Here is a 15,243-nt window from a genome sequence, read left to right on the forward strand (position 1 = left end):
CTCTCAGACGTACCAGAACCACCTGCCGGAGAAGCTGGAAACACGTCCTGGACAGACTGGAACCACGTGACGGCCATGCCTGAACCACCTGCCGAGCACGGCGGAACCACCTGCCGGACACGCCAAAATCACCTGCGGGCTACGCCAGAACCACTTGGACGACTCTCCGAAATGACCTGCCGGGAATGTTGGAACCACCTCTCAGACGTGCCAGAAGCACGTGGCGGACAGTCCGGAATCACCTGTTGGGCATACGCAACCACCTCTGAGACGTACCAGAACCACGTGCCGTGCAGGCCGGAACCACCTACCGGACAGACCGGAATCAACTTTCGGGCATGCCGGAACCACCAGTCAGATGTGCCAGAAACACGTGCCGGAGACGCCGGAAGCACCTGCCGAGCACGTTGGAACCACCTGCTCAACTCGCCTGAACCACCTGCCGGACACGCAAATATCACCTGCCGGCTACGCCACAACCAGTTGGGGAACACTCCGGAATCACTTGCCGGGCATGCAGGAACCACCTCTCAGACATGCCAGAACCCCGTGCCAATGACCCCAGAAGCACCAGCCGAGCACGCCGGAACCACTTGCTCGACTCGCCAGAACCACCTGCCGATCACGCAAAAATCACCTGCTGGCTACGCCACAACCAGTTGGTGAACACTTTGGAATCACCTGCCAGGCTTGCTGGAACCACCTGCCGGTCATGCCAAAATCACCTGCCAACTACGCCAGTACCACTTGGCGGACACTGTGGAAACACCTGTCGGGCCGGCCGGAACCACATCTCAGACGTGCCAGAACCATGTGCATGAGATGCTGGAACCACACCCCGAACAGACGGAAAACACCTGCCAGACCCGTCTGAACAGCCTGCCGAGCACGCCGGAGCCACCTGCTCGACTCGCCGGAACCACCTACCTGACATGCCCAAATCACCAGCCGGGTATGCCAGAACCACTTGGCGGACACTCCGGAATCATCTGCCGGACATGCCGGAACCAGCTCTCAGACACACCAGAACCACGTGCCGGAGACGCCGGAAGCACCTGCCGAGCATGCCGGAGCCACCTGCTCGACTCGCCAGAAACACCTGCCGGACACGCCAAAATCACCTGCCGGGTACGCCAGAACCACCTGGCAGACACTCCGAAATCACCTGTCGCACATGCCGGAACCACCTCTCAGACATGCCGGAAGCACGTGCCGGACACGCCGGAATCACCTACCGGACAGACCGGAACCACCTGCCGAGCACGCCGGAGCCACCTGTTCGACTCGCTGGAACCACCTGCCGGACAGGCCAATATCAACTGCTGGCTATGCCAGAACCACCTGGGGGACGGTCCGGAATCGCCTGCCAGCCATGGCGGAACCACCTCTCAGACGTACCAGAACCACCTGCCGGAGAAGCTGGAAACACGTCCTGGACAGTCTGGAACCACCTGCCGGCCAAGCCTGAACCACCTGCCAAGCACAACGGAACAACCTGCCAGACACGCCAAAATCACCTGCGTGTTATGCCAGAACCACTTGGAGGACTCTCTGGGTTGACCTGCCGGGCATGCCGGAACCACCTCTCAGACTTGCCAGAACCATGTGGCGGACAGTCCGGAATCACCTGTTGGGCATGCGCAACCACCTCTGAGACGTACCAGAACCACATGCCGTGCAGGCTGGAACCACCTACCGGACAGACCGGAATCACCTTTCGGGCATGCCGGAACCACCTGTCAGATGTGCCAGAAACACGTGCCGGAGACGCCGGAAGCACCTGCCAAGCACGTTGGAACCACCTGCTCAACTCGCCTGAACCACCTGCCGGACATTCCAAAATCACCTGCCGACTATGCCAGAACCCCTTGGCGAACACTCCGGAATCACTTGCCGGGCATGCAGGAACCACCTCTCACACATGCCAGAACCCCGTGCCAATGACCCCGGAAGCACCAGCTGAGCATGCCGGAACCACCTGCTCGACTCGCCAGAACCACCTGCCGATCACGCAAAAATCACCTGCCGGGTACGCCAGAACCACCTGGCGGACACTCCGAAATCACCTGTCGCGCATGCCGGAACCATTTCTCAGACGTGCCGGAAGCACGTGCCGGACACGCCGGAATCACCTACCGGACAGACCGGAACCACCTGCCGAGCACGCCGGAGCCACCTGTTCGACTCGCTGGAACCACCTGCCGGACAGGCCAATATCAACTGCTGGCTATGCCAGAACCACCTGGGGGACGGTCCGGAATCGCCTGCCAGCCATGGCGGAACCACCTCTCAGACATACCAGAACCACCTGCCGGAGAAGCTGGAAACACGTCCTGGACAGTCTGGAACCACCTGCCGGCCAAGCCTGAACCACCTGCCAAGCACAACGGAACAACCTGCCAGACACGCCAAAATCACCTGCGTGTTATGCCAGAACCACTTGGAGGACTCTCTGGGATGACCTGCCGGGCATGCCGGAACCACCTCTCAGACGTGCCAGAACCATGTGGCGGACAGTCCGGAATCACCTGTTGGGCATGCGCAACCACCTCTGAGACGTACCAGAACCACATGCCGTGCAGGCTGGAACCACCTACCGGACAGACCGGAATCACCTGTCGGGCATGCCGGAACCACCTGTCAGATGTGCCAGAAACACGTGCCGGAGACGCCGGAAGCACCTGCCAAGCACGTTGGAACCACCTGCTCAACTCGCCTGAACCACCTGCCGGACATTCCAAAATCACCTGCCGACTACGCCAGAACCCCTTGGCGAACACTCCGGAATCACTTGCCGGGCATGCAGGAACCACCTCTCAGACATGCCAGAACACCGTGCCAATGACCCCGGAAGCACCAGCTGAGCACGCCGGAACCACCTGCTCGACTCGCCAGAACCACCTGCCGATCACGCAAAAATCACCTGCCGGCTACGCCACAACCAGTTGGTGAACACTTTGGAATCACCTGCCAGGCTTGCTGGAACCACCTGCCAGTCATGCCAAAATCACCTGCCAACTACGCCAGAACCGCTTGGCGGACACTGCGGAAACACCTGTCGGGCCGGCTGGAACCACATCTCAGACGTGCCAGAAACGTGTTCATGAGATGCTGGAACCACACCCCGAACAGACGGATACCACCTGCCAGAACCGCCTGAACCACCTGCTGAGCACGCCGGAACCACCTGCTCGACTCACCGGTACCACCTCCCTGACATGCCAAAATCACCTGCTGGGTATGCCAGAACCACTTGGCGGACACTCCGGAATCATCTGCCGGACATGCCGGAACCAGCTCTCAGACACACCAGAACCACGTGCCGGAGACGCCGGAAGCACCTGCCGAGCATGCCGGAGCGACCTGCTCGACTCGCCAGAAACACCTGCCGGACACGCCAAAATCACCTGCCGGGTATGCCAGAACCACCTGGCGGACACTACGGAATCACCTGCCGCGCATGCCGGAACCACCTCTCAGACGTGCCGGAAGCACGTGCCAGACACGCCGGAAACACCTACCGGACAGACCGGAACCACCTGCCAAGAACGCCGGAGCCACCTGTTCGACTCGCTGGAACCACCTGCCGGACAGGCCAATATCAACTGCTGGCTATGCCAGAACCACCTGGGGGACAGTCCGGGATCACCTGCCAGCCATGGCGGAACCACCTCTCAGACGTACCAGAACCACCTGCCGGAGAAGCTGGAAACACGTCCTGGACAGACTGGAACCACGTGACGGCCATGCCTGAACCACCTGCCGAGCACGGCGGAACCACCTGCCGGAGACGCCAAAATCACATGCGGGCTACGCCAGAACCACTTGGACGACTCTCCGAAATGACCTGCCGGGCATGTTGGAACCACCTCTCAGACGTGCCAGAAGCACGTGGCGGACAGTCCGGAATCACCTGTTGGGCATACGCAACCACCTCTGAGACGTACCAGAACCACGTGCCGTGCACGCCGGAACCACCTACCGGACAGACCGGAATCAACTTTTGGGCATGCCGGAACCACGAGTCAGATGTGCCAGAAACACGTGCCGGAGACGCCGGAAGCACCTGCCGAGCACGTCGCAACCACCTGCTCAACTCGCCTGAACCACCTGCCGGACACGCCAAAATCACCTGCCCGCTACACCAGCACCACTTCGGGGACAAGCCGGAATCACGTGAGGGGCATGCCGGCACAGCCTCTCAGACTGAACCTCGTGCCGGACACCACAGAACCACCTGCCGGACAGACCGGAACCACCTGCCGGACACGCCGGAACCACCGGCTCGACCCGCCGGAACGACCGCTGGACATGCAAAATCACCTGCCGGCTACGCCGGAAACACTTGGCGAACACTCCGGAATCACCTGCCGGGCATGCCGGAACCACCTCTCAGATATGCCAGAACCACGTGCCAATGACCCCGGAAGCACCTGCCGAGCACGCCGGAACCACCTGCTCGACTCGCCAGAACCACCTGCCGGACACGCAAAAATCACCTGCCGGCTACGCCACAACCAGTTGGGGAACACTTCGGAATCACCTGCCGGGCTTGCTGGAACCACCTGCCGGTCATGCCCAAATCACCTGCCAACTACGCCAGTACCACTTGGCGGACACTGTGGAAACACCTGTCGGGCCGGCCGGAACCACATCTCAGACGTGCCAGAACCATGTGCATGAGATGCTGGAACCACACCCCGAACAGACGGAAAACACCTGCCAGACCCGTCTGAACAACCTGCCGAGCACGCCGGAGCCACCTGCTCGACTCGCCGGAACCACCTACCTGACATGCCCAAATCACCAGCCGGGTATGCCAGAACCACTTGGCGGACACTCCGGAATCATCTGCCGGACATGCCGGAACCAGCTCTCAGACACACCAGAACCACGTGCCGGAGACGCCGGAAGCACCTGCCGAGCATGCCGGAGAGACCTGCTCGACTCGCCAGAAACACCTGCCGGACACGCCAAAATCACCTGCCGGGTACGCCAGAACCACCTGGCGGACACTCCGAAATCACCTGTCGCGCATGCCGGAACCACCTCTCAGACGTGCCGGAAGCACGTGCCGGACACGCCGGAATCACCTACCGGACAGACCGGAACCACCTGCCGAGCACGCCGGAGCCACCTGTTCGACTCGCTGGAACCACCTGCCGGACAGGCCAATATCAACTGCTGGCTATGCCAGAACCACCTGGGGGACGGTCCGGAATCGCCTGCCAGCCATGGCGGAACCACCTCTCAGACGTACCAGAACCACCTGCCGGAGAAGCTGGAAACACGTCCTGGACAGACTGGAACCACGTGACGGCCATGCCTGAACCACCTGCCGAGCACGGCGGAACCACCTGCCGGACACGCCAAAATCACCTGCGGGCTACGCCAGAACCACTTGGACGACTCTCCGAAATGACCTGCCGGGAATGTTGGAACCACCTCTCAGACGTGCCAGAAGCACGTGGCGGACAGTCCGGAATCACCTGTTGGGCATACGCAACCACCTCTGAGACGTACCAGAACCACGTGCCGTGCAGGCCGGAACCACCTACCGGACAGACCGGAATCAACTTTCGGGCATGCCGGAACCACCAGTCAGATGTGCCAGAAACACGTGCCGGAGACGCCGGAAGCACCTGCCGAGCACGTTGGAACCACCTGCTCAACTCGCCTGAACCACCTGCCGGACACGCAAATATCACCTGCCGGCTACGCCACAACCAGTTGGGGAACACTCCGGAATCACTTGCCGGGCATGCAGGAACCACCTCTCAGACATGCCAGAACCCCGTGCCAATGACCCCAGAAGCACCAGCCGAGCACGCCGGAACCACTTGCTCGACTCGCCAGAACCACCTGCCGATCACGCAAAAATCACCTGCTGGCTACGCCACAACCAGTTGGTGAACACTTTGGAATCACCTGCCAGGCTTGCTGGAACCACCTGCCGGTCATGCCAAAATCACCTGCCAACTACGCCAGTACCACTTGGCGGACACTGTGGAAACACCTGTCGGGCCGGCCGGAACCACATCTCAGACGTGCCAGAACCATGTGCATGAGATGCTGGAACCACACCCCGAACAGACGGAAAACACCTGCCAGACCCGTCTGAACAGCCTGCCGAGCACGCCGGAGCCACCTGCTCGACTCGCCGGAACCACCTACCTGACATGCCCAAATCACCAGCCGGGTATGCCAGAACCACTTGGCGGACACTCCGGAATCATCTGCCGGACATGCCGGAACCAGCTCTCAGACACACCAGAACCACGTGCCGGAGACGCCGGAAGCACCTGCCGAGCATGCCGGAGCCACCTGCTCGACTCGCCAGAAACACCTGCCGGACACGCCAAAATCACCTGCCGGGTACGCCAGAACCACCTGGCAGACACTCCGAAATCACCTGTCGCACATGCCGGAACCACCTCTCAGACATGCCGGAAGCACGTGCCGGACACGCCGGAATCACCTACCGGACAGACCGGAACCACCTGCCGAGCACGCCGGAGCCACCTGTTCGACTCGCTGGAACCACCTGCCGGACAGGCCAATATCAACTGCTGGCTATGCCAGAACCACCTGGGGGACGGTCCGGAATCGCCTGCCAGCCATGGCGGAACCACCTCTCAGACGTACCAGAACCACCTGCCGGAGAAGCTGGAAACACGTCCTGGACAGTCTGGAACCACCTGCCGGCCAAGCCTGAACCACCTGCCAAGCACAACGGAACAACCTGCCAGACACGCCAAAATCACCTGCGTGTTATGCCAGAACCACTTGGAGGACTCTCTGGGTTGACCTGCCGGGCATGCCGGAACCACCTCTCAGACTTGCCAGAACCATGTGGCGGACAGTCCGGAATCACCTGTTGGGCATGCGCAACCACCTCTGAGACGTACCAGAACCACATGCCGTGCAGGCTGGAACCACCTACCGGACAGACCGGAATCACCTTTCGGGCATGCCGGAACCACCTGTCAGATGTGCCAGAAACACGTGCCGGAGACGCCGGAAGCACCTGCCAAGCACGTTGGAACCACCTGCTCAACTCGCCTGAACCACCTGCCGGACATTCCAAAATCACCTGCCGACTATGCCAGAACCCCTTGGCGAACACTCCGGAATCACTTGCCGGGCATGCAGGAACCACCTCTCACACATGCCAGAACCCCGTGCCAATGACCCCGGAAGCACCAGCTGAGCACGCCGGAACCACCTGCTCGACTCGCCAGAACCACCTGCCGATCACGCAAAAATCACCTGCCGGGTACGCCAGAACCACCTGGCGGACACTCCGAAATCACCTGTCGCGCATGCCGGAACCACCTCTCAGACGTGCCGGAAGCACGTGCCGGACACGCCGGAATCACCTACCGGACAGACCGGAACCACCTGCCGAGCACGCCGGAGCCACCTGTTCGACTCGCTGGAACCACCTGCCGGACAGGCCAATATCAACTGCTGGCTATGCCAGAACCACCTGGGGGACGGTCCGGAATCGCCTGCCAGCCATGGCGGAACCACCTCTCAGACGTACCAGAACCACCTGCCGGAGAAGCTGGAAACACGTCCTGGACAGTCTGGAACCACCTGCCGGCCAAGCCTGAACCACCTGCCAAGCACAACGGAACAACCTGCCAGACACGCCAAAATCACCTGCGTGTTATGCCAGAACCACTTGGAGGACTCTCTGGGTTGACCTGCCGGGCATGCCGGAACCACCTCTCAGACGTGCCAGAACCATGTGGCGGACAGTCCGGAATCACCTGTTGGGCATGCGCAACCACCTCTGAGACGTACCAGAACCACATGCCGTGCAGGCTGGAACCACCTACCGGACAGACCGGAATCACCTTTCGGGCATGCCGGAACCACCTGTCAGATGTGCCAGAAACACGTGCCGGAGACGCCGGAAGCACCTGCCAAGCACGTTGGAACCACCTGCTCAACTCGCCTGAACCACCTGCCGGACATTCCAAAATCACCTGCCGACTATGCCAGAACCCCTTGGCGAACACTCCGGAATCACTTGCCGGGCATGCAGGAACCACCTCTCACACATGCCAGAACCCCGTGCCAATGACCCCGGAAGCACCAGCTGAGCACGCCGGAACCACCTGCTCGACTCGCCAGAACCACCTGCCGATCACGCAAAAATCACCTGCCGGGTACGCCAGAACCACCTGGCGGACACTCCGAAATCACCTGTCGCGCATGCCGGAACCACCTCTCAGACGTGCCGGAAGCACGTGCCGGACACGCCGGAATCACCTACCGGACAGACCGGAACCACCTGCCGAGCACGCCGGAGCCACCTGTTCGACTCGCTGGAACCACCTGCCGGACAGGCCAATATCAACTGCTGGCTATGCCAGAACCACCTGGGGGACGGTCCGGAATCGCCTGCCAGCCATGGCGGAACCACCTCTCAGACATACCAGAACCACCTGCCGGAGAAGCTGGAAACACGTCCTGGACAGTCTGGAACCACCTGCCGGCCAAGCCTGAACCACCTGCCAAGCACAACGGAACAACCTGCCAGACACGCCAAAATCACCTGCGTGTTATGCCAGAACCACTTGGAGGACTCTCTGGGATGACCTGCCGGGCATGCCGGAACCACCTCTCAGACGTGCCAGAACCATGTGGCGGACAGTCCGGAATCACCTGTTGGGCATGCGCAACCACCTCTGAGACGTACCAGAACCACATGCCGTGCAGGCTGGAACCACCTACCGGACAGACCGGAATCACCTGTCGGGCATGCCGGAACCACCTGTCAGATGTGCCAGAAACACGTGCCGGAGACGCCGGAAGCACCTGCCAAGCACGTTGGAACCACCTACTCAACTCGCCTGAACCACCTGCCGGACATTCCAAAATCACCTGCCGACTACGCCAGAACCCCTTGGCGAACACTCCGGAATCACTTGCCGGGCATGCAGGAACCACCTCTCAGACATGCCAGAACACCGTGCCAATGACCCCGGAAGCACCAGCTGAGCACGCCGGAACCACCTGCTCGACGCGCCAGAACCACCTGCCGATCACGCAAAAATCACCTGCCGGCTACGCCACAACCAGTTGGTGAACACTTTGGAATCACCTGCCAGGCTTGCTGGAACCACCTGCCAGTCATGCCAAAATCACCTGCCAACTACGCCAGAACCGCTTGGCGGACACTGCGGAAACACCTGTCGGGCCGGCTGGAACCACATCTCAGACGTGCCAGAAACGTGTTCATGAGATGCTGGAACCACACCCCGAACAGACGGATACCACCTGCCAGAACCGCCTGAACCACCTGCTGAGCACGCCGGAACCACCTGCTCGACTCACCGGTACCACCTCCCTGACATGCCAAAATCACCTGCTGGGTATGCCAGAACCACTTGGCGGACACTCCGGAATCATCTGCCGGACATGCCGGAACCAGCTCTCAGACACACCAGAACCAAGTGCCGGAGACGCCGGAAGCACCTGCCGAGCATGCCGGAGCGACCTGCTCGACTCGCCAGAAACACCTGCCGGACACGCCAAAATCACCTGCCGGGTATGCCAGAACCACCTGGCGGACACTACGGAATCACCTGCCGCGCATGCCGGAACCACCTCTCAGACGTGCCGGAAGCACGTGCCAGACACGCCGGAAACACCTACCGGACAGACCGGAACCACCTGCCAAGAACGCCGGAGCCACCTGTTCGACTCGCTGGAACCACCTGCCGGACAGGCCAATATCAACTGCTGGCTATGCCAGAACCACCTGGGGGACAGTCCGGGATCACCTGCCAGCCATGGCGGAACCACCTCTCAGACGTACCAGAACCACCTGCCGGAGAAGCTGGAAACACGTCCTGGACAGACTGGAACCACGTGACGGCCATGCCTGAACCACCTGCCGAGCACGGCGGAACCACCTGCCGGAGACGCCAAAATCACATGCGGGCTACGCCAGAACCACTTGGACGACTCTCCGAAATGACCTGCCGGGCATGTTGGAACCACCTCTCAGACGTGCCAGAAGCACGTGGCGGACAGTCCGGAATCACCTGTTGGGCATACGCAACCACCTCTGAGACGTACCAGAACCACGTGCCGTGCACGCCGGAACCACCTACCGGACAGACCGGAATCAACTTTTGGGCATGCCGGAACCACGAGTCAGATGTGCCAGAAACACGTGCCGGAGACGCCGGAAGCACCTGCCGAGCACGTCGCAACCACCTGCTCAACTCGCCTGAACCACCTGCCGGACACGCCAAAATCACCTGCCCGCTACACCAGCACCACTTCGGGGACAAGCCGGAATCACGTGAGGGGCATGCCGGCACAGCCTCTCAGACTGAACCTCGTGCCGGACACCACAGAACCACCTGCCGGACAGACCGGAACCACCTGCCGGACACGCCGGAACCACCGGCTCGACCCGCCGGAACGACCGCTGGACATGCAAAATCACCTGCCGGCTACGCCGGAAACACTTGGCGAACACTCCAGAATCACCTGCCGGGCATGCCGGAACCACCTCTCAGATATGCCAGAACCACGGGCCAATGACCCCGGAAGCACCTGCCGAGCACGCCGGAACCACCTGCTCGACTCGCCAGAACCACCTGCCGGACACGCAAAAATCACCTGCCGGCTACGCCACAACCAGTTGGGGAACACTTCGGAATCACCTGCCGGGCTTGCTGGAACCACCTGCCGGTGATGCCAAAATCACCTGCCAACTACGCCAGTACCACTTGGCGGACACTGTGGAAACAGCTGTCGGGCCGGCCGGAACCACATCTCAGACGTGCCAGAACCATGTGCATGAGATGCTGGAACCACACCCCGAACAGACGGAAAACACCTGCCAGACCCGTCTGAACAACCTGCCGAGCACGCCGGAGCCACCTGCTCGACTCGCCGGAACCACCTACCTGACATGCCAAAATCACCAGCCGGGTATGCCAGAACCACTTGCCGGACACTCCGGAATCATCTGCCGGACATGCCGGAACCAGCTCTCAGACACACCAGAACCACGTGCCGGAGACGCCGGAAGCACCTGCCGAGCATGCCGGAGCCACCTGCTCGACTCGCCAGAAACACCTGCCGGACACGCCAAAATCACCTGCCGGGTACGCCAGAACCACCTGGCGGACACTCCGAAATCACCTGTCGCGCATGCCGGAACCACCTCTCAGACGTGCCGGAAGCACGTGCCGGACACTCCGGAATCACCTACCGGACAGACCGGAACCACCTGCCGAGCACGCCGGAGCCACCTGTTCGACTCGCTGGAACCACCTGCCGGACAGGCCAATATCAACTGCTGGCTATGCCAGAACCACCTGGGGGACGGTCCGGAATCGCCTGCCAGCCATGGCGGAACCACCTCTCAGACCTACCAGAACCACCTGCCGGAGAAGCTGGAAACACGTCCTGGACAGTCTGGAACCACCTGCCGGCCAAGCCTGAACCACCTGCCAAGCACAATGGAACAACCTGCCAGACACGCCAAAATCACCTGCGTGTTATGCCAGAACCACTTGGAGGACTCTCTGGGATGACCTGCCGGGCATGCCGGAACCACCTCTCAGACGTGCCAGAACCATGTGGCGGACAGTCCGCAATCACCTGTTGGGCATGCGCAACCACCTCTGAGACGTACCAGAACCACATGCCGTGCAGGCTGGAACCACCTACCGGACAGACCGGAATCACCTTTCGGGCATGCCGGAACCACCTGTCAGATGTGCCAGAAACACGTGCCGGAGACGCCGGAAGCACCTGCCAAGCACGTTGGAACCACCTGCTCAACTCGCCTGAACCACCTGCCGGACATGCCAAAATCACCTGCCGACTATGCCAGAACCACTTGGCGAACACTCCGGAATCACTTGCCGGGCATGCAGGAACCACCTCTCAGACATGCCAGAAGCCCGTGCCAATGACCCCGGAAGCACCAGACGAGCACGCCGGAACAACTTGCTCGACTCGCCAGAACCACCTGCCGATCACGCAAAAATCACCTGCCGGCTACGCCACAACCAGTTGGTGAACACTTTGGAATCACCTGCCAGGCTTGCTGGAACCACCTGCCAGTCATGCCGAAATCACCTGCCAACTACGCCAGAACCGCTTGGCGGACACTGCGGAAACAACTGTCGGGCCGGCTGGAACCACATCTCAGACGTGCCAGAAACGTGTTCATGAGATGCTGGAACCACACCCCGAACAGACGGATACCACCTGCCAGAACCGCCTGAACCACCTGCTGAGCACGCCGGAACCACCTGCTCGACTCACCGGTACCACCTCCCTGACACGCCAAAATCACCTGCTGGGTATGCCAGAACCACTTGGCGGACACTCCGGAATCATCTGCCGGACATGCCGGAACCAGCTCTCAGACACAGCAGAACCACGTGCCGCAGACGCCGGAAGCACCTGCCGAGCATGCCGGAGCCACCTGCTCGACTCGCCAGAAACACCTGCCGGACAAGCCAAAATCACCTGCCGGGTATGCCAGAACCACCTGGCGGACACTACGGAATCACCTGCCGCGCATGCCGGAACCACCTCTCAGACGTGCCGGAAGCACGTGCCAGACACGCCGGAAACACCTACCGGACAGACCGGAACCACCTGCCAAGAACGCGGGAGCCACCTGTTCGACTCGCTGGAACCACCTGCCGGACAGGCCAATATCAACTGCTGGCTATGCCAGAACCACCTGGGGGACAGTCCGGGATCACCTGCCAGCCATGGCAGAACCACCTCTCAGACGTACCAGAACCACCTGCCGGAGAAGCTGGAAACACGTCCTGGACAGACTGGAACCACGTGACGGCCATGCCTGAACCACCTGCCGAGCACGGCGGAACCACCTGCCGGAGACGCCAAAATCACCTGCGGGCTACGCCAGAACCACTTGGACGACTCTCCGAAATGACCTGCCGGGCATGTTGGAACCACCTCTCAGACTTGCCAGAAGCACGTGCCAGACAGTCCGGAATCACCTGTTGGGCATACGCAACCACCTCTGACACGTACCAGAACCACGTGCCGTGCACGCCGGAACCACCTACCGGACAGACCGGAATCAACTTTTGGGCATGCCGGAACCACGAGTCAGATGTGCCAGAAACACGTGCCGGAGACGCCGGAAGCACCTGCCGAGCACGTCGCAACCACCTGCTCAACTCGCCTGAACCACCTGCCGGACACGCCAAAATCACCTGCCCGCTACACCAGCACCACTTCGGGGACAAGCCGGAATCACGTGAGGGGCATGCCGGCACAGCCTCTCAGACTGAACCTCGTGCCGGACAGCACAGAACCACCTGCCGGACAGACCGGAACCACCTGCCGGACACGCCGGAACCACCGGCTCGACCCGCCGGAACGACCGCTGGACATGCAAAATCACCTGCCGGCTACGCCGGAAACACTTGGCGAACACTCCGGAATCACCTGCCGGGCATGCCGGAACCACCTCTCAGATATGCCAGAACCACGTGCCAATGACCCCGGAAGCACCTGACAAGCACGCCGGAACCACCTGCTCGACTCGCCAGAACCACCTGCCGATCACGCAAAAATCACCTGCCGGCTACGCCACAACCAGTTGGGGAACACTTCGGAATCACCTGCCGGGCTTGCTGGAACCACCTGCCGGTCATGCCAAAATCACCTGCCAACTACGCCAGTACCCCTTGGCGGACACTGTGGAAACACCTGTCGGGCCGGCCGGAACCACATCTCAGACGTGCCAGAACCATGTGCATGAGATGCTGGAACCACACCCCGAACAGACGGAAAACACCTGCCAGACCCGTCTGAACAACCTGCCGAGCACGCCGGAGCCACCTGCTCGACTCGCCGGAACCACCTACCTGACATGCCAAAATCACCAGCCGGGTATGCCAGAACCACTTGGCGGACACTCCGGAATCATCTGCCCGACATGCCGGAACCAGCTCTCAGACACACCAGAACCACGTGCCGGAGACGCCGGAAGCACCTGCCGAGCATGCCGGAGCCACCTGCTCGACTCGCCAGAAACACCTGCCGGACACGCCAAAATCACCTGCCGGGTACGCCAGAACCACCTGGCGGACACTCCGAAATCACCTGTCGCGCATGCCGGAACCACCTCTCAGACGTGCCGGAAGCACGTGCCGGACACGCCGGAATCACCTACCGGACAGACCGGAACCCCCTGCCGAGCACGCCGGAGCCACCTGTTCGACTCGCTGGAACCACCTGCCGGACAGGCCAATATCAACTGCTGGCTATGCCAGAACCACCTGGGGGACGGTCCGGAATCGCCTGCCAGCCATGGCGGAACCACCTCTCAGACGTACCAGAACCACCTGCCGGAGAAGCTGGAAACACGTCCTGGACAGTCTGGAACCACCTGCCGGCCAAGCCTGAACCACCTGCCAAGCACAACGGAACAACCTGCACGCCAAGATCACCTGCGTGTTATGCCAGAACCACATGGAGGACTCTCTGGGATGACCTGCCGGGCATGCCGGAACCACCTCTCAGACGTGCCAGAACCATGTGGCGGACAGTCCGGAATCACCTGTTGGGCATGCGCAACCACCTCTGAGATGTACCAGAACCACATGCCGTGCAGGCTGGAACCACCTACCGGACAGACCGGAATCACCTTTCGGGCATGCTGGAACCACCTGTCAGATGTGCCAGAAACACGTGCCGGAGACGCCGGAAGCACCTGCCAAGCACGTTGGAACCACCTGCTCAACTCGCCTGAACCACCTGCCGGACATGCCAAAATCACCTGCCGACTATGCCAGAACCCCTTGGCGAACACTCCGGAGTCACTTGCCGGGCATGCAGGAACCACCTCTCAGACATGCCAGAACCCCGTGCCAATGACCCCGGGAGCACCAGCCGAGCACGCCGGAACCACTTGCTCGACTCGCCAGAACCACCTGCCGATCACGCAAAAATCACCTGCTGGCTACGCCACAACCAGTTGTTGAACACTTTGGAATCACCTGCCAGGCTTGCTGGAACCACCTGCCAGTCATGCCAAAATCACCTGCCAACTACGCCAGAACCGCTTGGCGGACACTGCGGAAACACCTGTCGGGCCGGCTGGAACCACATCTCAGACGTGCCAGAAACGTGTTCATGAGATGCTGGAACCACACCCCGAACAGACGGATACCACCTGCCAGAACCGCCTGAACCACCTGCTGAGCACGC

Source organism: Equus caballus, chromosome 21 (assembly GCF_041296265.1).
Source record: "Equus caballus isolate H_3958 breed thoroughbred chromosome 21, TB-T2T, whole genome shotgun sequence".
In the NCBI taxonomy this organism is placed as follows: domain Eukaryota; kingdom Metazoa; phylum Chordata; class Mammalia; order Perissodactyla; family Equidae; genus Equus; species Equus caballus.